Raw genomic sequence first — 23501 nt, forward strand, 5'->3', positions numbered from 1 at the left:
AGTGTACCATCTGGGGTGCCAAAATTGACTTGCGGAAACAAACTCTATAACGCATTTATTCGATGATTGCACAATCAATCGGGTGCAGGGGGATTGCTCCACCAAATCTGCACGCAAGCCAGAAGAAGCACTACAAATCTATAAGCCAAAACCGTACATATTCAGCAGAAATTCTTGGAACCCATTCACGTATCCATTGTTCTTCCAGAAACTCATTTACATATGACCCCTCCCCTGGCGCATGCGTTGTCCGTAGTAGGGGTCTCCCTCTGGTGGTCGTGGGGATGAAGTCAGAAGTCCTCCTCGTGAAGGCTCGACATCTTCCTTGGTCTGACCTCTTTATGTTGCATTGAAACCGGTCACAGTCATTTATCTTGTTCCTGTTCCTTTCTTTGTGTTTGCACAGCTGACCATGAAATGTTGAGAAGTTGTTCTCCTTCCCTAGTTTTCAAAGCTAGCTTATTTACCCCTATATGTTCAAACCCTGGACCCACCTGAGCTCCTGATCTCAAGACAATAGAAACTGGTATGCAGGAAAGATCACTTTTTTTTTTTTTTTTTTAGGCAAATCTTATGGGAAATCTTCAGCAGCTCAAAGATTAATAAATATAAATAAATCTAAAAAAGCATCTGCTGTTTACATATAAAGTAGCTGTTTATTATGCAATTGCAATGACTACTTAGGTTTATGGAACAGAGGTTCCTTGTGACACTAATAACGATTCCAGAGTCTAAGTTTGCCAGTTAAAAAGTGTTTTCATTGCAACTTCACTTTTTCATTGCAGGACACAGTTCACCATTCAAGAGCACCGAATGTGGTATTTCTATCATGTCTAACAAGTTTTTGCTAGAATGGGCTTCCTAAAAGTCCTTTTTCAAAGCTGCCTTATTTCCTTTCTAAGAGATATGCTAAAACAATTTTAGAGTGCAGCTGAGAAACAGACATAAGTATGCTATGCATTAGTGTATCTGTAGAAAAAAAAGGAAGGACAGAGCTCACTTTTTCTGATGTAACATTACAATATTGCTGCAGTTTGATATGTGAGGGTTTATATTGAACAGATGCTTAAGTTTGGACCCAAAAATCAATAAATAAATAACTGCTGCAAGGGAACAAGACAGCTGCTTTGGCCTGTTTCTGTGTTATGCTATGCTATCCCATGCTATGTTACTGTTATTCTAGTCTAGTCTACTCTAGTCTAGTTCTATTTTCATTAATCCAGAAACTGAAAACCTTAAATCACTTTGCAACATACTTGTGGGACACCCAAGAGAGATTTTTAGTTAAGACTATTAGGGCCTTTATAAGAGACTGTAATATATCCCCATCACATATATCTTGCTATAAGTGTTCTTTGAGCAGTACACAGAATGCACCAATTACAAATAAAGTACGTAGCCTTCTAAGGCATCTACATCAACAAGAGCAACATACGGAATATATAGTAGGAAAAAAAAAGCCGCTAATTTTGTAGCATGGGGAACTGTTTCAGGGTACATTTGAATCTGAGAGGTAGGATATCTCAGGAACAGAAGCAAGCAACTGCACTCTCAGGCATTCAAAGCAGTACACAGGGTTAAGAGTTTTATTTGTCACACACATGTGTGCGCACACACACACACCCTTCCTCTTAGTAAGCGGCCAGCAGAAAGTGCACTATTACTTACCAACCCTTGAGAGATGGCGAAATGCTGAGTAGGAGAGAGAGAAGGAACATGTCAGCAGCAGTCTCAGCAGTGTGTCCTCTGCTTCAGAATGCATTATGCTCTATCCTGCTTTTATTTTGCCCAGAGTCTGCAGGGTTTTTTCTACTTGCATGCTGTACCCACATGGCCAATGTGATATGGAACCCAAGTGGAAAATCTGCTTCAAAGACAACTTCTTGCAAAACAAAATAAACTAGCAAGGTCAGCTCTCCCTACAAAACACTTCCCTTAAAATTGTCAGAATATTTTGTTCCGTCCTAGGATCATTCTTTGGTCAGAGGCTTTTAGGTCCCCAACACAGGAACCTACTGTGTTTTTTTGTACAAGTTTTGTGCTCTACAAAGGCTATGTTTTCAATTATAAAAGGCCTGAATTTTATCTCACACAAAGCTGAACAAATTAGAATCAAACTTACCTAAGAGGAGTAAAAAACTTCAGAAATAAGATTAAGATTTGCTCTCTATAACTACCTGAAGGGAGGGTGTAGTGAACTGGGGGTCGGCCTCTTCTCTCATGTAACTAGTGATAGGACTAGAGAGAATGGCTTCAAGCTGCACCAGGGGAGGTTCAGACTGGACATTAGGAAATACTACTACTCTGAAGGAGTGGTCAGGCACTGGGATGGGCTGCCCAGAGAGGTGGTGAAGTCATTGAGGTGTTCAAGGAACGTTTGGACATTGTGTTGAGGGACATGGTTTAGTGAGAACTATTGGTAATAGGTAGATGGTTGAACTGGGTGATCTGGTGGGTCTTTTCCAACCTTGGTGATTCTATGAATCTATGATTCTATGATTATCTTTCCCCTTTCAAACATTAGAAAATTTGACATTGCCAGCTTACAATTTTTAGTAATGGTAGGTAGAAATGAGAGTGGAAGTCATTTTCTCAGGATTTACAGCAGAAGCAAACAAATGTTAACCCACACCAATTTAAGTAAATTCAGATGACATGAGAAAAGTTACCGAGACAGTGGCCTCATTATGTGACAGCAATGAGTCAAACAGGAAGTACTACAAAATCCAAACAATTTTTTTTTGTCTTACTCCCCTTAAATTGTGAAGATGGATTGTGTTCTGATCTCAACTTATGACTGCTTACAACTAAAAAAAACTCTCTTCAGAAAATAGCATTTATTCAATGGAATAAAATTTCACAGATTCATAAAGATTGATAATCAATTAGAAAGGTATGGCAGAGGTGTTAGGATCATATTTTAAAATATTGTATTCATGCAGTAAAATGTCACTTTGATCGGGACTAGATTATGTACTGAACAGCCTTGTAACTTTGCACAGGCAGAACATGAGACCAAGAAATACTTTCTTTACTTCTGTGTGACAGGAAGAATAACTTTCATCCCAAATTAATAAACAGTTTAGGTATTTGTTTCTTCTTATGTACATAGATCAGTCTAACAGTATGCTTCCTATTTATTTCCTATTTATTATGGAAATTACAACAGATACAGTGAACTCAATAACACTATTTGATGAAGCAAATTCTCAGCTACAAAAAGTGTTTTTCAACATAGTCACCACTACTAGCTATGCATTTTTGCCATCTGCGAACAAGAGCCTGCATGCCACACTCATAAAAATCTACAGCAGCAAAGGTACACTGCCACTGTTGCTGCTGCTGAAATGCATGACCCACCACCCCATTGTGCTAATATCCACTGTTTAGTTTCTGTAGATGTTCAGCAAATGTCAATGAATGTCAATGGGTGTAATTTTTTCCACATGGAGGAATTCAATTCTACACCTTCGCTTCTTACAGACTTCCACGTCAGACACCATTTTGTCAGATTGCCTCTCTACTGTCACCTGTCATACATCCACAAAAGTTCAAATCTGTAACAATATGAAAATCAGGAGTGACTCTTTATATATGTACATGTTTGTATATAATATTGATATATATTATATATTGATATAATAAATAGTATTAGATATTATTATATATATTGTACATATACATATATATATGTGTGTGTGTCCTTTCCAACACAAGCCATTCTTTATATACAGTGTATATATGTAAATTATAATCATATTATTTGTATAAACTAATATATTTTTTTTACAGTGGAATGTCATTTCACATTCTATTTATCATAGAATTATAGAATGGCCTGGGTTGAAAAGGACCATCACGATCATCTAGTTTCAACCCCCGTGCCTTGGGCAGGGTCACCAACCACTAGACCAGGCTGCCCAGAGCAACATCCAGCCTGGCCTTGAATACCTCCAGGGATGGGGCATCCACAACCTCCTTAGGCAACCTGTTCCAGTGCATCACCACCGTCTGAGTGAAAAACTTCCTCCTAATATCTAACCTAACCCCCTCCATCTCAGGTTAAAACCATTCCCCCTTGTCCTATCGCTATCCACCCTCATAAAAAAGCAATTTCCCCTTCTGTTTATATGCTCTTTTCAAGTATTGGAAGGCCACAATGAAGTCTCCCTGGAGTCTTCTCTTTTCCAAGCTAAACAAGCCCAGTTCCCTCTACCTTTCCTCACAGGAGAGGTGCTCCAGCCCTCTGGTCATCTTAATGGCCCTCCTCTGGACCCACTCCAAGAGCTCCATATCCTTCCTGTACTGGGGGTCCCAGGCCTGGATGCAGTGCTCCAGATGGGGCCTCAGAAGAGCTGAGTAGAGGGGGACAATCACCTCCCTCTCCCTGCTGGCCACCCATTTTTTAATGCAGCCCAGAACACAGTTGGCCTTCTGGGCTGCAAGCACACGCTGCTGGTTCATGTCCAGCTTCTCATCCACCAGGACCCCCAAGTCCTTCTCTACAGGGCTTCTCTCAAGGGGTTCTTCACCCAGTCTGCATAGACACCTGGTATTGCCCTGGCCCAAGTGCAACATCCTGCACTTGGCCTTGTTGGACCTCATTAGGTTCACATGAGCCCACTTCTTCCGCTTATCCAGGTCCCTCTGGATGGCTTCCTTTCCCTCCAGTGTATCAACCGCACCATTCACACAGCTTGGTGTCATCTACAAGCTTACTGAGGGTGCACTCAGTGCCATTGCCTGTGCCACTGATGAAGATGTTGAAGAGCACCAGTCCCAAGACTGACCCTTGAGGGACACCGCTTTGTGACCGGCCTCCACCCTGACATGGAACCATTAATCACAACCCTCTAGCTGCGTCCAGCCAACCTGTTCCTAGTCCACTGAACAGTCTATCCTTCAAATCCACCCCTCTCCAATTTAGAGAGAAGGATGTGTTGAGGTACCACGTCAAAGGCTTTGCAGAAGTCCAGGTAGATGACATCCATCGCCCTTCCCCTGTCCACCAATACCATCACTCCATCATAGAAAGCCATCAGATTAGTCAGGCATGATCTGCCTCTGGTGAAGCCATGTTGGCTGTCTCAAATCACCTCTTTGTCTTGTATGTACCTTAACATAGCTTCTAGGAGGATCTGCTCCATGATCTTCCCAGGCACAGAGGTGAGGCTCTGTAAGAGATTATTCTTTTACATCATTGTCTCAAAGCTTGCTGAGGGACACAGATGAACAAGTCCAAGCAAGTCCTGATCAAGGGTTGAGAAGTCCTTTGTCTGGAGGACACAGATGGACAAGAGTTGGGCAGGGGTTGCAAAATCCTTTGTGTGAGGCACACAGGTGGACAAGGCCAGGGGCAAGGAGGGATTGATAAGCCAGAGGTTAATGGCCAGGAAGCAGTCTTTTGTGTGGGCTTATCTCGAGGAAGATAGCCATCTCAGGGGGTACTTGCACATGACTGTTACCCAAGCACCCAGGAATGCCACGTTGGCAGAAGAAGAAGGATAAAAAAGGGACAAACAATGAGATTAGGTTTTCTGACAACAGATTCCTCATGAAGAAGAGGTTTCCTGACTGCAGATTCCTCATGAAGAAAGGTTTCTGACAACAGATTCCTCATGACCTGAGACCTGCATGCTGAAGAACAAGAAGGTGGTTTCTGACATGAGAAGCCTCACGACCTGTCTCTCCCTCCTGGTCTTGCTCTGTGCTCTACCTGCTTGCTGCCTAAGGCTGGCATCTCTGCTGCTGCTCCCCCCCCCACCCCCCCCAAAAAGGTGTCTGCCATCAGGTTCCTCACTAGAGAAGGTCTGCATGCTGATGGACTCTCCAGGGCCTGCTACCGGAGACCTGCTGCTTCCTCCTGGACTTCTTCCTGGACCTACTCAGTACCTGCACCTTCCTGCTGCCCAAGACTGGCCACGCTGCTGCTGCTCTTCCCCTGCACTTTTGCCCTGGACCATCGGAACATCGTGCAGTGGGACTGCTGCCAGATCCTGGTGGTGACTATCCCCACTTTACGCAATTCTTGCCTCTTTCTATCTTTTCTATTGCCTGCCTTTCCTTCCCTATCACCCTAAATCGTCTGTCCTCCCCTTCCCCTTCTCCCTTATTAAGATTTGTAATAAAGTGGTCGGACCGATGTCTGGACTGTTTCTTAATCTCACGCCAGATATACATATTTCAAAGAACCTCCTCTACCTCCTATAAATTGGAGTGAAACAGGCTCACCGGCCTGTAGTTCCTCACGTCTTCCTTTCTCCCTGCCTTAAAAATGGGAGTAATGTTTCCCTTTTTCCAGTCACTGGGTGTTGTAGTAGGCATCTTGCAGGGCTACGGGATGTACGGGACAGGCCTCTCCCTAAGCATAGAGAGACAGTGCTATCGTGCTGACCTTGATGCAGAGAAAACAGGAGAAGAAGAAGGATGAGAAAAGAATGTGGAAACGGCCAAATAAGGCACAATGTTATCTGGTGTGAACCAATCAGAGTGGGACATGACAGCACGGTTTTGTAGGTAAAAATGTATATAAGCTGTGTTTAGTAGTGAATAGACGCCATTTTGCTGCTCATCGTATTGGTGTGTGTCTGCAGTCATTTGGCCCTGATCAGGCTATTGGTCCGTGAGCGCAGAGGCCTAACACAGGTGGCTAACATCATTGTTGCAGAAAGCAACAAATGGTGCCCCGTGTGAGGAGTGCATGAGGCACAGACTGTGTTCTGACGCTCTCTGTGCTGCTGCGAGCTGTGGGGTGACGCCATAGCACGAGATTTGGGGTGACGCCCAGCCCGAGTACCGTGAAGAGAGGGGGAGCCTGTAGAAGACGACTGGGGTGATGCCCTGCAGAAGATCGTGGTGATGACGATAGTGCCGGCCGGCAAGTAGAACCTGTGTTGCGGTGGGGTCCGGGGGGACGACGGGACGCCCACGGAGGACCCGTGTGGACGACGGTGTCGAGTGAGACTTCGCGGTGACGGCGAGGGGATGACTATGGAACATGTTCTCAAGGTATTGCTTCAGTTTTGTGAAGATTACTTTGGCAAGTATGCTCCTTCTAAAAAGGATATCCACATACTTACTTCCCGGTTAGAGCGGGAGGGGGAGGTTAAAACCCCCCATGAGATTCTTGATCACTGGAGGTGGGATGATCTCACTTCTGCATTCGCGCAACATATTATGAGTGCTCAGGAGGGCGGGTTGGAGTTAAAAACTTGGGGTCTGATACTGGGGGCGCTGAAAGCGGCCAGAGTAGAGGGAAAGGTATTGGTGGAGGCTCGATACCTTTTGGGTCTCGGCGGTGGAGGCGAGACACCGGACCCGGAGGGGTCCGATGGGGGCTCGGGAGCAGTTTCTTGCAGGGGCCGAGAGGAGACGGAGCCGCCAATCACCACTGGCAAGATAGCGCCGGCTCAGCCGACTGCGCTCAGTTCAAAAGAAGACAAACAACAAGAGAGTGGATGTTTGTTGTCTCGTCCCCCTCCCCCGTATCCAGACCCCTCAGGCGGAACGTTGTATCCTTTATCAGAATTACGTCAGTGTTACCTGACTCAAGGGGGCGGAGGAAGCTGTGGCTACATGGGCAGGATCAACTTAGTGCCCACGTGGGGAGGGACCAGACGAAAGGTCCGTCCAATGCGGACAGGGGGCATAGCCTACCGTCTCTGGTCACTCCCAGGGGCGGTAGTGCGAGTGATAGTGCAGAGGAGAAAGAAGGGACTGGCTTTGAGTGCAGGGGGAGGGATCAAATGACGGACTGGAATTGGATTAGATTGGAGGCTTTGGGGAAGGGTATAGTTCCAGAGGCATTCCTGGTGATTGTGAGTGATCATGGTCCCAAATGGGTGCCGCCTGACCCCGGGGGTATTACGCGCCTGGTGGAATTTATGGATAAAAGAGGCCTGAAGTCGCCTCTGACATTAAATGCACTACAAACTTTGGCTGCACTGGGGCCTCTCTTCCCCCGTGACATCACAAACCTAATGCGTATGGTGCACAGGCTGGTTCAATATACGTTATGGGAGACGGACTGGATGGCCGAGTTGGGGATGCGTGCCGGGGCGGCAGGGGTCAGCCTGGGCTGCTCCCTGCATGGGACCGGCATCCAGCGGCTTTCAGGGAGGGCCGTGGGAGTGGCTTCGCCCCAGGGCCAGTTAGCTAAACTAAGACCGGGGGAGCTAATAGCAGCCACAGATGCAGTGGTGGAAGCGTTTAATAAACTTGTGCATAAGGCCGAACCACCTGCTCCGTGCACAGATATTACCCAGGGCCCGAATGAATGCTTTCAAAGCTTTGCAGACAGGCTTTTAGCTGCTGCAGAGGGGTCTGATCTCCTGGAACTGGCCCAAGGGCCAGTGATCATTGACTGCCTGCAGCAGAAATCGCATGACAATGTTAAGGCATCGCTGCGAGCCAGCCCAAGTACGCTTAATATCCCGGGAGAAATTATTCAGTATGTCTTAGATAAGCTCAAGGTGGCTCATTTAACTAATGAAGGGCTAGCCACAGCTATTGTCGTAGCTGTTGGCCCGCAACAGCAAAGATCGCTGCAGCAGCAAGGGCTGTGTTTCCGATGCGGCCAGTATGGCCATGTCAGAGCACAGTGCCCCTGAGGGGGAGGCCAGTCAGGGCCTCCTGATCACAGGAAGGGCTTGGTAAAGGGTATCCGTTGTCGGGTATGTGGCAGTTAAACATCATGAATCTGGGAAATTCTGTGGGTACCATCACGAAAAGTAATACCAGATATAAGTAACATATCTGCAAAAACTGAGTCTAGGTGCGAGTTTTCTACAGAAATTCTTCGTTGGCAAACCCAAGCCAACTCCAGAACAACTGAGGGACAGACGACGGGATCAAGAACCACTCATCAAGAGGAGCACTACACCTGCAACGCTGACACTTCCGATGTTGCTGATGTTTATGGTGTCCCTGGTGATTACAGCATGTCGCAAACAACTACAATGGACGCAAGAACATATGCAGAAGATTACAGAAGAGCGTGATCCCTTTGGGAGCTGGCTGGATGGACTGTTTGGGGGAACGGGTTCATGGTTAAAGCAACCACTTAAGGTTTTCACGATAGGGTTTGCAATCTTTGTGTGTATTGTAATCTGTCTTTCACGCTTTGTAGGATGCTTGTAGAACTGCCTTCAACAAATGATGGACAAGACCTTTGACTATCGCATTGAGTATCATAGATTGTGTGAAAAATTATAGAGGGGTTTAGGTTGTTGCATTCATGCTGTAACGGGGCAAGGCTTGGCCGAGCACGGGAAAGAATTCCCTGTTGCTCTGATGATTGCTTAAGAATTGTAGAAGAAGGTAGTAGGAATAGTGTGCTGAAATATATTTAGGATTAGGCGTTTTGCGCTGCTTCGCGATGTACGGGTTAGGCGTGTGTGTAAGTAGTATTTAGCTTAGGGTGGGGGGGATGTTGTAGTAGGCGTCTTGCGGGGCTACAGGATGTACGGGACAGGCCTCTCCCTAAGCATAGAGAGACAGTGCTATCGTGCTGGCCTTGATGCAGAGAAAACAGGAGAAAAAGAAGGATGAGAAAAGAATGTGGAAACAGCCAAATAAGGCACAATGTTATCTGGTGTGAACCAATCAGAGTGGGACATGACAGCACAGTTTTGTAGGTAAAAATGTATATAAGCTGTGTTTAGTAGTGAATAGATGCCATTTTGCTGCTCATCGTATTGGTGTGTGTCTGCAGTCATTTGGCCCTGATCAGGCTATTGGTCCGTGAGCGCAGAGGCCTAACACAGGTGGCTAACATCATTGTTGCAGAAAGCAACAACTGGGTACTTCAGCCAGACAGACATGATTTTTAAAATATGATGGTGAGTGACTTGGCAACCACATCAGCCATCTCTCTCAGAACCCTAGGTTGGATATCATCTGGCCCCATGGACTTACATAAATTCAGTTTCATGAGGAGGTCTCAGGCTTGTTCCACTTTTACAGTGGGATGGAATCCGCTCCTCTCACCCACACCTAGAGCTTCGAGGTCCTGGCAGACATGGGGAGGAGCCTGACAACCAGTCAAGACTGAGGCAAAGTACTTGTTGAGCACCTCAGCTTTTTCCATGTCTGAGGAGCCTGTTCTCTATCCTCATTTATCAGAGGGAACACTCTTCTTGATCTGTCTCCTCCTGCTTATGTACCCGAAGAACCCCTTGTTGTTATTTAGATAGATAATCTAATATAAATTTTATATAGTTATTTGAATATATTACATATTTACTAGTCCATCTGATTTTCCTCTGAAGTCAAACTGATTAACTAGATGAGAATTTTTCACTATTGTCTTAAAATTTTAATGAAATAAATGATATATCTATAAAATAGACATATGCAAAAAAATAATAAAAGATATATGCTGCCTCCCTGAGGCTTAGGTCAGGAACATTACTAGGAAGCTCTGATTATTATCCACCTCAGGTAGTATAGGTTTGCATCCATAAGGTCATGGGATGAAGCCTGAGGGCTATCAAGAGGGACTTTAGAGCATTGAGTCAGTTAGCTGATGGAGTGGGAGCTCTCACAGTGTTTTTCTTGAGGCTAGGAATGTGACCACTGAGGATAAGGAAAAGGTAGAGGTTCTGAATGCCTTCTTTACATCTGTCAGACCAGTTATCCTCAGGTTTCTCCACTCTCTGACCTGGCAGTCTTGGCTGGGGAGCAGACTAAACCCCCCACGATTCAGGAGGAAACAGTCAGAGACCTGCTACTCCAGCTGGACTGCCACAAGTCCATGGGACCGGATGAGTTACACTCAAGAGTGCTGAGGGAACTGGCGGAGATGATAGCCGAGCCACTTTCCATCATCTATCAGTACTCCTTGTTGAGGGGTGAGATCCCAGAAGACTGGAGGCTTGCCAGTGTGACTCTCATCTACAAGAAGGGCTGCAGGGAGGATCCAGGGAACTACAGGCCTGTTAGCCTGACCTCAGTGCCGGGGAAGATTATGGAGCAGATTGTATTGAGGGAGATCACACAGCATGTGTGGGACAACCGGGGGATGAGGCCTAGCCAGCATGGGTTCACGAAGGGCGGGTCCTGCTTGACCAAGCTGATCTCCTTCTATGATCTAGTGACCCGTCTGGTGGATGAGGGAAAGGCTGTTGATGTAGTCTACCTAGACTTCAGCAAAGCCTTTGACACTGTCTCCCACAGTATTCTCCTGCAGAAGCTGGCAGTCCGTGGCTTGGACAGATACACTCTTGGCTGGGTAAGGAACTGGCTCGAGGGCCAGGCCCAGAGAGTGGTGGTGCATGGAGTTAAATCCAGCTGGCGACCGGTCACGAGTGGTGTTCCCCAGGGGTCGGTGCTGGGGCCTGTCCTGTTTAATATCTTTATTGATGACCTGGATGAGGGCATTGAGTGCACCCTCAGTAAGTTTGCAGATGACACCAAGCTGGCTGGAAGTGTTGATCTGCCTGAGGGTAGCGAGGCCCTACAGAGGGATCTGGATAGGCTGGATAGCTGGGCTGAAGCCAATGAGATGGGATTCAACATGACCAAATGCTGGGTCCTGTACTTTGGTCATAATAACCCCAGGCAATGCTACAGGCTTGGGGCAGAGTGGCTGGAAGACTGTGTAGAGGAAGTGGACCTGGGGGTGTTGATTAACGCTAGACTGAACACGAGCCAGCAGTGTGCCCAGGTGGCCAAGAAGGCCAATGGCATCCTGGCTTGTATCAGAAATAGGGTGGCCAGTGGGAATGGGGAAGTAATTGTCCCCCTGTACTCAGCACTGGTGAAGCCATGCCTCAAGTACTGTGTCCAGTTTTGGGCCCCTCACTGTAAGAAAGACATTGAGGCCCTGGAGCGTGTCCAGAGGAGGGAAAAAAAGCTGGTGAGGGGTCTGGAGCACAGGCCTTATGAGGAGCGGCTGAAGGAGGTGGGATTGTTCAGTCTAGAGAAGAGGAGGCTCTCTACAACTCTCTATAACTACCTGAAGGGAGGTTGTAGTGAGCTGGGGGTCAGCCTCTTCTCTTGTGTGACTAGTGATAGGACTAGGCAGAATGGCTTCAAGCTGCACTAGGGAAGGTTCAGGCTGGATGTTAGGAAATACTACTTCTCTGAAAGGGTGGTCAGGCACTGGAATGTCTGCCCAGAAATGGCTGCCCAGAGAGGTGGTGGAGTCACCGACCCTGGAGGTGTTCGAAGAGTATTTGGATGTTGTGTTGAGGGACATGGTTTAGCGAGAACCATTGGTGATGGGTGAATGGTTGGGCTGGATGATCCTGTGGGTCTTTTCCAACCTTAGCGATTCTATGATTCTTGATCCCTTCAGTAGAAGACAAAGATACTGAGAGGAACAGGAAAACCCACCAGATCAACAACATGGTAAAGAGGCTTGTGCCAACAGAGGAAATTTGTGTTGTTTTTTTTTTTTCTCACGGGGACGTTTATTCAGCACCCAGCCTGCTGGCAACAAATGGAGTCCATCTGTGTCAAAGGAGAAAAATGATTCTAACTCAGGAGTTGTCAGTGCTTATTAAACTAAATTTGAAGGGGAACAATATAAAACCAGGCTCACTAGAGATGAGCTTAGGAGCAGCATGCCAGGGTTAAGGGTAAGACTGATAGCCCAGCTGAAGTGCATCTACACCAATGCATGTCATCTGGGCAACAAACAGGAGAAGCTGGAAGCCATTGTCTGGCAGGAAAACTATGCCTTAGTCACCACTGCCAAAACATGGTAGGATTGTTCTCATGACTGAAGTGCTACAACAGAGTGCTCTAAGCTCTTGGAAGGGATAGACAATAAAGGAGGGGCAGTGAGGTGGCTCTCTTCATTCTCTCTTCATCGGTTTTGATGAGGTAGAGCTCAATGATGGGAATGATAAGATCAAGTTCTTTCCTTAAAGAGAAGAATGAAAGGAAGGCCAACAAGGCTGACATCCTGGTGGAAGCCTGTTGTAGACAATCCAACCATATGAAGAGACAGATGAAGCATTATAAGAGCAGCTAGCAGAAGTCATGCAATTGTTCTTTGTTCTTTATTCTTGTCCACTGGTTCTCATAGGGGAATTCAACTTACCTGATATTTGATGGAAATACAATACAGCAGAGAGGAAGTAGTCCAGGAGGTTCCTGGAGACTGTGGAAGATAACTTCCTGAAAGTAAGAGAGCCTACAAGGGGAAGCACCCTGTTATTCCTGCTGTTTACAAACAGATAAGCTGTCTTGGGCACAGCAAACAGAAAATGATGGAGTTGTCTATTCTTGGTGAAGTCAGGAGGGAGATCAGTAAAACTGCTACCTTGGACTTCTAGAGGGCTGAGTTTGAACTGCTCAGGATGTTGGTTGGAAGAATCTCTTGGCTGGGGAGTCAGTCCTGGAGGGCAAAACTGTCCAGGAAGGCTGCACATTCCCCAAGAAGGAAACCTTAACAGGCTGTCTCTCTGGGCTATAAGATGAGCCAGCAGGGAAGAAGCACGGCCTGGCTGAACAGGGAGTTTTGCCAAGACTCTAAGAAAAAAAGAGTTTATGATCTTTGGAAGAAGGGTCAAGCAACTTGGGAAGAGTACAAGGATGTTACTAGGGTATGCAGAGGGAAAAGCTAAAAGCCCCAGAAAAACTTAATATGGCCACCATTGTTAAAGATAATAAAAATGTTTTTACAAATATATTAACAGCAAAACTAGGGCCAAGAAGAATCTCCTGCCTTTATTGCTGTGGCAGGGAACATTATCACTGAGAACAAGGAAAAAGCTGTGGTTCTCAATGCCTTCTTTACTTCTGTCTTTAATTGTCAGGGTATTCTCAGGGTATTTGGCCCTCTGATATGGAAGACAGGGATGGGGAGCTGAATAACTCCCCCACAATTCAGGAGGAAATAGTGACATGCTACTTCACCTAGACTGTCACAAGTCCATGAGGCCAGATAGGATCCACTCAAAGGTACTGAGGGAGCTGGCAGAAGTGATTGCTAAGCCTCTTTCCATCATTTATCAGTAGTTCTGGTCAAACAAAGAGGTCCCAAATGACTGCAAACTTGCTAACGTGACACCTGTCTACAAGATGGGTTGTAAGGAGGGTCTAGGGAACTACAGACCTGTCAGCCTGACCTCAGTGCTGGAGAAGGCCATGGAGCAGATCGTCTTGACTGCAATCATATGCCATGTGCAGGACAGCCAGGGGATCAAGCCTAGCAAGCTTAGGTTCATGAAAGGCAGGTCATGCTTGATCAGCCCGATCTTCTATGACAAGGTGACCGGTCTAGGTGATGAGGGAAAGGCTGTAGATGCAATCTACCAAGACTTTAGTAAAGCCTTCAACTCTGTACTCCCAATACTCCCACAGTACTGGGAAAGCTGGCATTCCATTGCTTAGACATATATACTCTTCACTTGGTGAAAAACTGTCTGGATGGCCAGACTCAGAGAGTGGTAGCGAATAGAGTTAAATCCAGCTGGCAACCTGTCCCTATTGCTGTTTCTCAGGGTTCATTACTGGGCCTGCCCTGTTTAGTATCTTTATTGATGATCTGTACAAGGGGATTGAGTGCACCCTCAGTAAGTTTGCAGATGACACCAAGTCAGGAGGAGCCCTAAATCTGAGGGTAGGAAGACCTTGCAGAGGGATCTGGATAGGCTCAATCACTGGGCTGACATCAACTGTATGAGACTTAACAAGACCAAGTGCTGAGCAGGACTAGGGAGGCAATTGTCACCCTGTACTCAGCACTGGTGAGGCTGCATTTCAGGTAATGTGTTCAGTCTGGGACTTGTAGTGGAATTCCATGGTCACAGCCTAAACAGTACATGAGCACATGGGTGTCTGGAGAGAGGCGCAGGGCTAGAGTCACCTTTTCTGTCTCAGCGATTCTTCTGGGAATGCGTGTGCAGTCTGAGTCTGTATGGGTTCCCTTTCCTCCTGCCCTTCTCCTGCAGCATGAGAGTACACATGGGAGAAGGCTACATTCCTCAGCTTGCCCCTTTCTCCAAACTGTTACTGGGAGGGGTGAGTTAATTCCTCTTTGATATCTTTTCCTATAGCGCCTACTTCTCAAATAAAGGCTCTGTCATTGCTTTTGTTTGCTCTACATTTTGGCGAGCCAGGCAGCCAAATATCTTTAAAAGTACTCAATTATAAACCTCCTAAAATAATTACCATGGCATTTCTGAACGATATCAGGGGATGGTTTGGACAGACAAAGACTAGCCCTTTGGGTGAATTTTTGCCAGAGCATATCCCAGGATTCCTAGGATCCCCGTATCACAGGGTTGCTTCTGTCATTGAAAAATGGTGCCCCCTGAGGGACGGAGGAAATGTCGAGGAGTACCCAGCCTGCCTGGCTGAGTATTTCAATACTTTTAGCAAAGATGTACTCACTTCTCAAGAATGGCAGTTAGCTGCCTCCATGGTGGTGTGGCCACTGCTGATGTCCTTGAAGCGGCTAAACATAACTGAGGAGGCTCTCACTGATGAAAACCAACTATTGCATGGCCATGTTGAAGAACTGGAAAGACAGGTTGCAATTTTGACAGGGAAAAAAACTAATCCCATCATTCCCCTACAGAAGTTGCAGAATACCTCTCTAGAAATTACCGGGGACCCTGTACAAGAGAATCCATATAAACTGGACTCTGTAAATGAAAGCACTAAAAAGTCAGATTGTGAGGCTCCACTAGAGCTAGATCCCTTTGAGATCTGACCAGTTGTAACTCAAAAAATGTAAAAAATGGAGGATAGGCTAGCGGAGGTGCCCCCTGACCAGTGGCCCCCTGCCCAGAGCATGTACGTGTAACAGCTTGCCCATACATGACAGCTGAATTAATGGATCTTGTACAGTGGTTTAGACAAAAACCAAGAGAGAGCGTGCCAGTGTGGCTGCTCTGATTATATGACATGGGGACAGAAAGCACTGTGGTGAATGGACCAGAAATTTCAAAACTGGCATCCGTTATCACTCAACCTGCCCTCAGGCTAAGACCATATGTAGCTGTCTAACATAATGAAGAAAATCATTTATTGATTAAATGGTTAATGGCCGCATGGCATATAACATGGACAAATAAGAGTGACATGCTGTTGAATACCAGCCTATGGTCCTCTATGCAGGACTTGCAAAACTGCATTCGAGAATTAGGCGTGAAGGAGGCAGTCTATAAGGAGGATTTTGAGAGCCTGGAGTTGATGAAATTTTCAGCAGGAATGAGGGATTTCGTCCTGCAGCAAGCTCCACCACATTAGTATGGTACTTTGGTATCCATACTGAATACCCTAGTGGCCTCATAGGCCATAATACAACAGGCCACCCAATTGGTGGCAGATCTAGGGGAGTGTCATGGTTTTATGATTTTTGTTTATCAGTATTCCACATCATAACATCATGTAGTGCACTGGGAGTTAAAGAGTTAATGCTCCAGTTCTGGCCACCTGTCCAGAAGAGAAGAATTACATACCCCAGGGCACTTTGGGCACAGAATGTAGGCTGCAGTTTGCTTTCACCTGGAGGGGTGTTCAGTATAACTGGAATCATTTGCCCCAGGGGTGGAAACATAGCCCAACCATTTGCCATGGGTTAATCCAAGCTGCACTGGAACAGGGTGGTGATCCTGAGCACTTACAGTACATTGATGAGATTACTGTGTGGGGCAACACAGCAAGAGAAATTTTTGAGAAAGGAGAGCAAATAATCCAGATCCTTCTATGTGCTGGTTTCACTATTAAGTGAACAAAAGTGAAAGGACCTGCCCAGGAAATTCACTTTCTACGTATAAAGTGGCAAGATGGACATCAACACATCCCAACAGATGTGATGAACAAAATCACTGCCAGGTCTCCGCCCACTTAATAAAAAAGAGACACAATCTTTTTTGGGTGTAGTGGACTTCTGTCGAATGCATGTTCCAAACTATAGCCTCATTGTAAGCCTCCTTTATCAGGTGACGCAGAAGAAGTATAATTTTGTGTGGGCTCCTGAGCAGCAGTAGGCTTTTGAGCAGATTAAACAGGAGATAACCGGAGCTGTGTCCCTGGGGCCAGTATGGATGGGAAAGGATGTAAAGAATGTCCTCTCCACTGCTGCTGGAAAGAAAGGTTCTACTTTGAGTTTGTGGCAAAGAGACCTGAGGCTGACCCCTGGGATTCTGGAGTCGAGCACACAGGGGGTTGGAACACTCCAACTGAAAAGGAGATCTTAGCCACGTATTAGGGGGTTTGAGCTGCTTCCAAAGTATTCGGTACTGAAATGCAGCTCCTTCTAACACCTCGACTGCCAGTGCTAAACTGGATGTTCAAGGGAAAGGTTCCCTCCACCCATCATGCTACTGATGCCACTTCGAGTGAGTGAATTGTGTTGATTACACAACGAGCTCAGATGGAGAACCTCAATTGTCCAGGAATCTTAGAGGTGATCATGGACTGGCCTGACGGCAAAAAGTTTGGAACATCACTAACAGAAGAGGTATCGTGAGCTAAAGAGGCCCCACTATAAAATGAACTACCAGAAAATGAAAAGAAATATGCCCTGTTCACAGACAGAACATGTTGTATTGTGGGGAAGCAATATGGAAAGCTGCTGTGTGGAGCCCTACACAACAAGTTGCAGAGGCCACTGAAGGTAAAGGAGAGTCAAGCCAATTTAGGGCTTGATAAGGCTGTCCAGCTGGCCTTAGATGTTGCTGAAAGGGAGTGGCGGCTAATGCTTTACCTTTATATTGACTCATGGATGGTGGCAAGTGCCTTATGGGGGTGGCTACAGCAGTGGGAACAAATCGACTGGCAAAGAACCTCTTCTGTTAGTGATGTTCCAAACTTTTTGCCTTCAGGCCAGTCCATGATCACCTCTAAGATTCCTGGACAATTGAGGTTCTCCATCTGAGCTCGTTGTGTAATCAACACAATTCACTCACTCGAAGTGGCATCAGTAGCATGATGGGTGGAGGGAATCTTTCCTTTAAACATCCAGTTCAGCACTGGCAGTCGAGGTGCCAGGAGGAGCTGCGTCTCAGTACCGACTACTTCGGAAGCAGCCCTAACCCCCTCATACGCGGCTAAGATTTCCTTCTCAGTTGGGGTGTAGCACTCTTCAGACCCCCTGTATGCTCGACTCCAGAATCCCAGGGGTCGGCCTCGGGTCTCCCCTGAGGTTCTTTGCCACAAGCTCCAGGTGGGACCTTTGTCTCCAGCAGCAGTGTAGAGGATGTTCTTTACATCCTGTCCCGTCCGTACTGGCCCCAGAGCCACGGCACGGGCTATCTCATGTTTGATCTGCTCAAAAGCCTGCTGCTGTTCAGGACCCCATGTAAAATCATTCTTCTTCCGCGTCACCTGATACAGCGGGCTTACAATAAGGCTATAGTTTGGAACATGCATCCTCCAAAAGCCCACTACACCCAGAAAAGATTGTGTCTCTTTCTTATTAATGGGTGGAGACATGGCAGTGATTTTGTCAATCACATCTGCTGGGATGTGACGGCGCCCATCTTGCCACTTTATACCTAGGAACTGAATCTCCTGGGCAGGTCCTTTCACTTTGCTTCGCTTAATAGCAAAACCAGCTTGCAGAAGAATTTGGATTATTTGCTCTCCTTTCTTAAAAACATCTTCTGCTGTATCGCCCCACACAACAATATCATCAATGTATTGCAGATGCTCAGGAGCACTGCCCTGTTCCAATACAGTTTGGATTAACCCGTGGCAAATGGTTGGGCTGTGTTTCCACCCCTGGGGCAAACGGTTCCAAGTGTACTGAATGCCCCTCCAGGTGAAGGCAAACTGTGGCCTGCACTCTGTGGCCAGAGGAATGGAATAGAAGGCATTGGCGATGTCAATGGTGGCATACCACTTGGCTGCTTTTGACTCCAATTCATATTGGAGTTCTAGCATGTCCGGCACAGCAGCACTCAGCGGGGGTGTGACTTCATTCAGGCCACGGTAGTCTACCGTCAGCCTCCATTCTCCACTGGCTTTACGCACTGGCCATATGGGACTGTTAAAAGGTGAATGGGTTCTGCTGATCCCTCCTTGACTTTCTAGTTGACGAATCAACTTATGAATGGGGAGCAAGGAATCCCTGTTGGTTCAATACTGCCGTCTATGCACTGCTTTTGTGGCAATTGGTACCTGCTGCTCTTGTAATACTTGCAGCAACCCCTCAGCAGACGGATCTTCTGACAGGCCAGGCAAAACAGATAGCTGCTTAATGTTGTCTGTATCTACAGCAGCTATTCCGAAGGCCCATCGATACCCCTTAGGATCCTTGAAATTCCCCCTTCTGAGGTAATCAATACCGAGTATGCATGGAGCCCCTGGGCCAGTCACAATAGGGTGCTTTTGCCAGTCTTTACCAGTGAGGCTTATTTTGGCCTCCAACACAGTCAGTTCTTGAGAACCCCCAGTCACTCCAGAAATATGGACTGATTCTGTCCCTTCATGATTCGAGGGCATTAGAGTGCACTGTGCACCGGTATCCACCAATGCCTTATATTTCTGTGGTTCTGATGTGCCAGGCCATCGGATCCACACAGTCCAATAAACTCTGTTATCCCTCTCCCTCCCCTGACTGAGGGCAGGGCCCCTCTATTCATTACCTGTGGTAACTGGAGCAACTACACTGGTGGTTGGTCTGTTCTGTAATTCTCTCACCCGTGCTCGCAGTACGGGAGTATCTTGATCGTCCCACTTCCTCATATCTTCTCCATGGTCACAGAGATAACGCCACAAGGCAACACGCGAAGCAGTCCTGTTGTTGTTTCTCACTCGAGCAGGAAAGCGTTTGACTTCAATAGCTGAAATTTTTGATGTTACAGGTGAGGAGGGGGATCCATCTTCTTTAATTAATTGGATTTTCATTAGTTTGATAAGTTCTTTCATTAGGCCCGTTTGCTTATCTTGATCGTCGTCAAACGTTTCTGATACTATTATGGGTTCTACGGGTTCATCACGATTAATCAATAGGGACATCTGCTCTTCTACTTCACCCAGTCTGTTTGCTAACTCTGTGATGGCTGAAATGGAAACGTGGGTTGGGGGTAGATGTTGCTTATAGTTTTGGAGTGTAAGAATCAATTCGAAGACTAGGGATCTTCTCTGTTGGTCTTCGTATCTGTGGAATGTGGCTAATAGTGTGGGGGCGTATTTGTCTGGTGCTGCTCTCGTAAGTTTTTGCCATATTTCAGGTGTTGTCCTCACTCTCTCCGGATCATGGTTTTGGCGTGGATCATTAGGAGCAAAATTAGACTCATATAACATTTCCACCAGGGCTATTTCCCTCAAATACTGGATACCTTTCTCAATTGTATTCCACGTTTTCTTTGCAGGCTGCAGAAGTTCTTTGTAGGGATACCTTTCCTTCACAGCTATTAATATTCGGTCCCAGAGGGTTGCAGCTTCATCCAAACATCTACTAATTGCTCTGTCGATGGATTTGTCTCCGGCAATGTCTCCTAATTGGCGGGCTTCATTACCATCTAGAGACAAGCTACTGGCCCCACTATCCCAACAACGAAGCAACCAGGTGACAACAGTTTCATTCGGGTGTCGTTCAAATTCCTTTCTTGAGCTTAGGATCTCAGACATCTTGAGAGGTCGACGAACAGTAATAGAGATCTCCTCTTCATCGCTGTCCTCTTCGTGCCTCTTAGTTTTTGCTTTTGCTTTTCTTGGTTCTGAGGAAGTCCCCTCACCTGGATCTTCCTCTACCACCTCCTCCTCCACTTCCTCTTCTTCTTCTTCTTCCTTTTTTTCGCTCTAGACGCGAGGACACCCGCTTCCATTTCTTGCCTTCTACAGGGGCTACTGACACTGTTACTGGTGTCTGTTGTGACTGATCAGGTCTGACTTGGAGATGTCCCCCTTTGGCTTGCACCTCCTCTCAGAAACTGTCTCTCTCCAGAACAGTACTATACAGGGCGCGGTAGGCACAAGCCAAGCCCCAGATGAGCCGTGCCTCCTTTGATCTATCTAAGCCGCACTGCCCCTGACTCAAATGCTGGCTCAATTTCTCAGGATCCCACAGATGTTCAGGAGTGAAATCCCATGGCACGGCGGGTCCCCAAGGTTCTAAGATTCTTCCTAAACCTTTCCATATTCCTTGCCAGTCATCATTCTCTGGTCTTGGAGGAGGCTCTTTCCACTTAGCACGAATGAAGAGGAATACATTCAAAGATATTGATAATATGCACAAAAATATGAGCACTGACTCGGTATTCGAAAAACGTTCAACAAACTGAGAGGGAAGCCTAGAAACTGGTTCGAAGGTCTCAAAATTCAAATTATACCACATTGCATAAAGCCACCAGGCAGGTGCCTCTATCAGGGCCCTTACTTGGTTGTATATGAACACAACTCCACAGCAAGACATGAAGAGGTTAATTATAGACCGGTAACTGGCAAGGAACATGATAGCTTTTAATCCCTTATACAGTGCTCTGACAATAAAGAGCAACCTCATAGTTGATAACTGCTAACGTGAAGGGGGGGGTGAAGAGAAGGAGAAAAAAGAAAACAAACGGAAACCACTCGGTACAGTGTCTGGAGTTTGGCTGACTGCCCAGGATATAATCTAATCTATGAAGGTCACACCAACACCAGCAATGCTTTGTAGTCTCACAGTCTGGCCTAACGAAATCCTTTTTTTTTCTTACTAACATTAAAGCTTCAGATGAATCTTGCCCGCATTCTCCACCAAAAATTTGTCACGGAGTTACCTAGATAGATCTGTGCCCGTGACAGGGGGGCAGTAGGCTTGCGGCCCCCCCCCCCCCCCCCCCCCCCTCCCCGGCTTCCCGAGAAAAATGAAGCGGCGGCAACAATCTAAGAAGGAGAACTTATTTTACTAACTATGATGTTGGGATGCAAGATGACACAATACAATACAATCTAATTGGGAGTAAGGATAATAAACCAAATGAAATGAGGGAGAGAGCGAAAGAGCGATAGAGAGGGAGAGAGAGAGAGAGTGAGAGAGAGGGAGAGAGAGAGAGAGTGAGAGAGTTTCCGAAACCGAAAGCCTTACTTGATGAAGGCGCCCGGCTTGGAAAGCACACCCACTCCTCTCCCGGCAGCAAGCGAAAGTGAAGAAGCACCGTGCGCAACCAGATGACGTATCTTCCATGATGTGTCTTCCTTCTCTGACCGTGAGGTCCTCTGGGGTACGTAGTTCTTCTCTTTTGTCCATGATGTTATGATGTGGAATACCAATAGCGAAGTTACAAAACCATGACAAATCATTGCCACTGTTTTTAATTATTTTGTGGTCCTATGTTTCCCTTTCTGGAGATGCGGATTTGTGAATCCCTCCACCCCTCTAGTCACAGAACTGGGACAAACCAGCTCGTAAACCGTTGACAGTCATGAATAGTCCATTCCTGGGTGGCCCACTGTGCAATCCAAAGAGTGAGCCCACCGTACACAGCCCAGATATCTGTGCAGATATTCAGTGGTTATAACCATCCACATGGCTAGCAGTTCTGCTCATTGGCTACTCTGACCATCACCCTCTTCAAACCAGATTGTTTCAGTGGAGCGATGATAGGCCACTGCTCTCCACTTGGTTGAGTGACCCTTGCTGGACCCATCTGTATTCCAGGCATCTTAAGTAATGGCACTTTTCCCTTCCTGAATGGGACTCTTCTCCAGTGGAGCAACCACTGTCCCTTCTGGTGTGACAAATCACCATGCCTAGGATCTTCCAAAGCTCTTCTTTCAATGGTGACCAAGACAGACTACTCCTCTGGTTGAGACAGGCTACCCATTGTGCCACTGTCTGTGCTTGGGCCACCCCTGTCTTAGGAAGGTGGGTCAGATCTTTCACCTGCCCCTGAATTGGCAAAGTCATCTTAACTATGACTTCAGATGTTTGGATTATTGGCTCTACTGCCTGCAACATGGAGTAGGCAGCCAATAATTGTTTCTCAATCATACTACACCTCTCTTCTGCTCCATGCCAGACCTAAGATCAGAACCCAATTGGGTTTCAAACAGAACTCTGGTGCTGACATAGGCCCCAGCCGAACCTGCCCTGAGTTGCATGGACATCCAGTTCTGCTGGAAGGCTAGGATTGAATATACCCAGCACCTGGGCCTGTTTAACAGTTAGTTTTGCCTGCTGGAAGGCCTCTTGTCCTGTTCTCCCTCAGTCTCATTTTTGACCTTTATTTGTGAGTCGATAAAAAGACCTTGGCAGCTGTGTTTTGTGGGAACACCGATATCCCAACATACCCCAAAATTCTTACAGCTACCTTGGTGCAGTAGGGACTGGGAACACCTGAACCTTGTCTATTATCATACTGGGTAGCAGGTCTTTCCCGACCAAATTACACCCAGGAATTTCCCTGACAGACCTGGTTCTTGAACTCTGTGGGTTTATATACTACTCTTTCACTCGTGAATGAGTAGTTAATGAATCTGTCCTCCTTAATGCCTCCACTGAGTCAGACATGAAAAACAGTCAGACAAAAACAGTCAACATGATATCATCAGTTTACTGTTATTGGGTTTATTCCAATCTGCTAGGTCATGAGCTACTAGGTTAAGACAAT

At 46.5% G+C, this 23501-nt stretch overlaps 1 long non-coding RNA gene across 1 annotated transcript; it reads right to left on the reverse strand.

The window, feature by feature from the left end:
* Nucleotides 1-40: 40 nt before the first annotated feature.
* Nucleotides 41-16662, reverse strand: LOC121109395. Its single transcript, XR_005845281.1, has 2 exons — nt 15346-16662; nt 41-1692 (listed from the first exon to the last, which is right to left on the reverse strand). It is a non-coding gene; the product is annotated as an uncharacterized LOC121109395 (long non-coding RNA).
* Between the last annotated feature and the right edge of the window lie 6839 nt (nt 16663-23501).

Source organism: Gallus gallus, chromosome 1, assembly GCF_016699485.2.
Source record: "Gallus gallus isolate bGalGal1 chromosome 1, bGalGal1.mat.broiler.GRCg7b, whole genome shotgun sequence".
Lineage (NCBI taxonomy): Eukaryota > Metazoa > Chordata > Aves > Galliformes > Phasianidae > Gallus > Gallus gallus.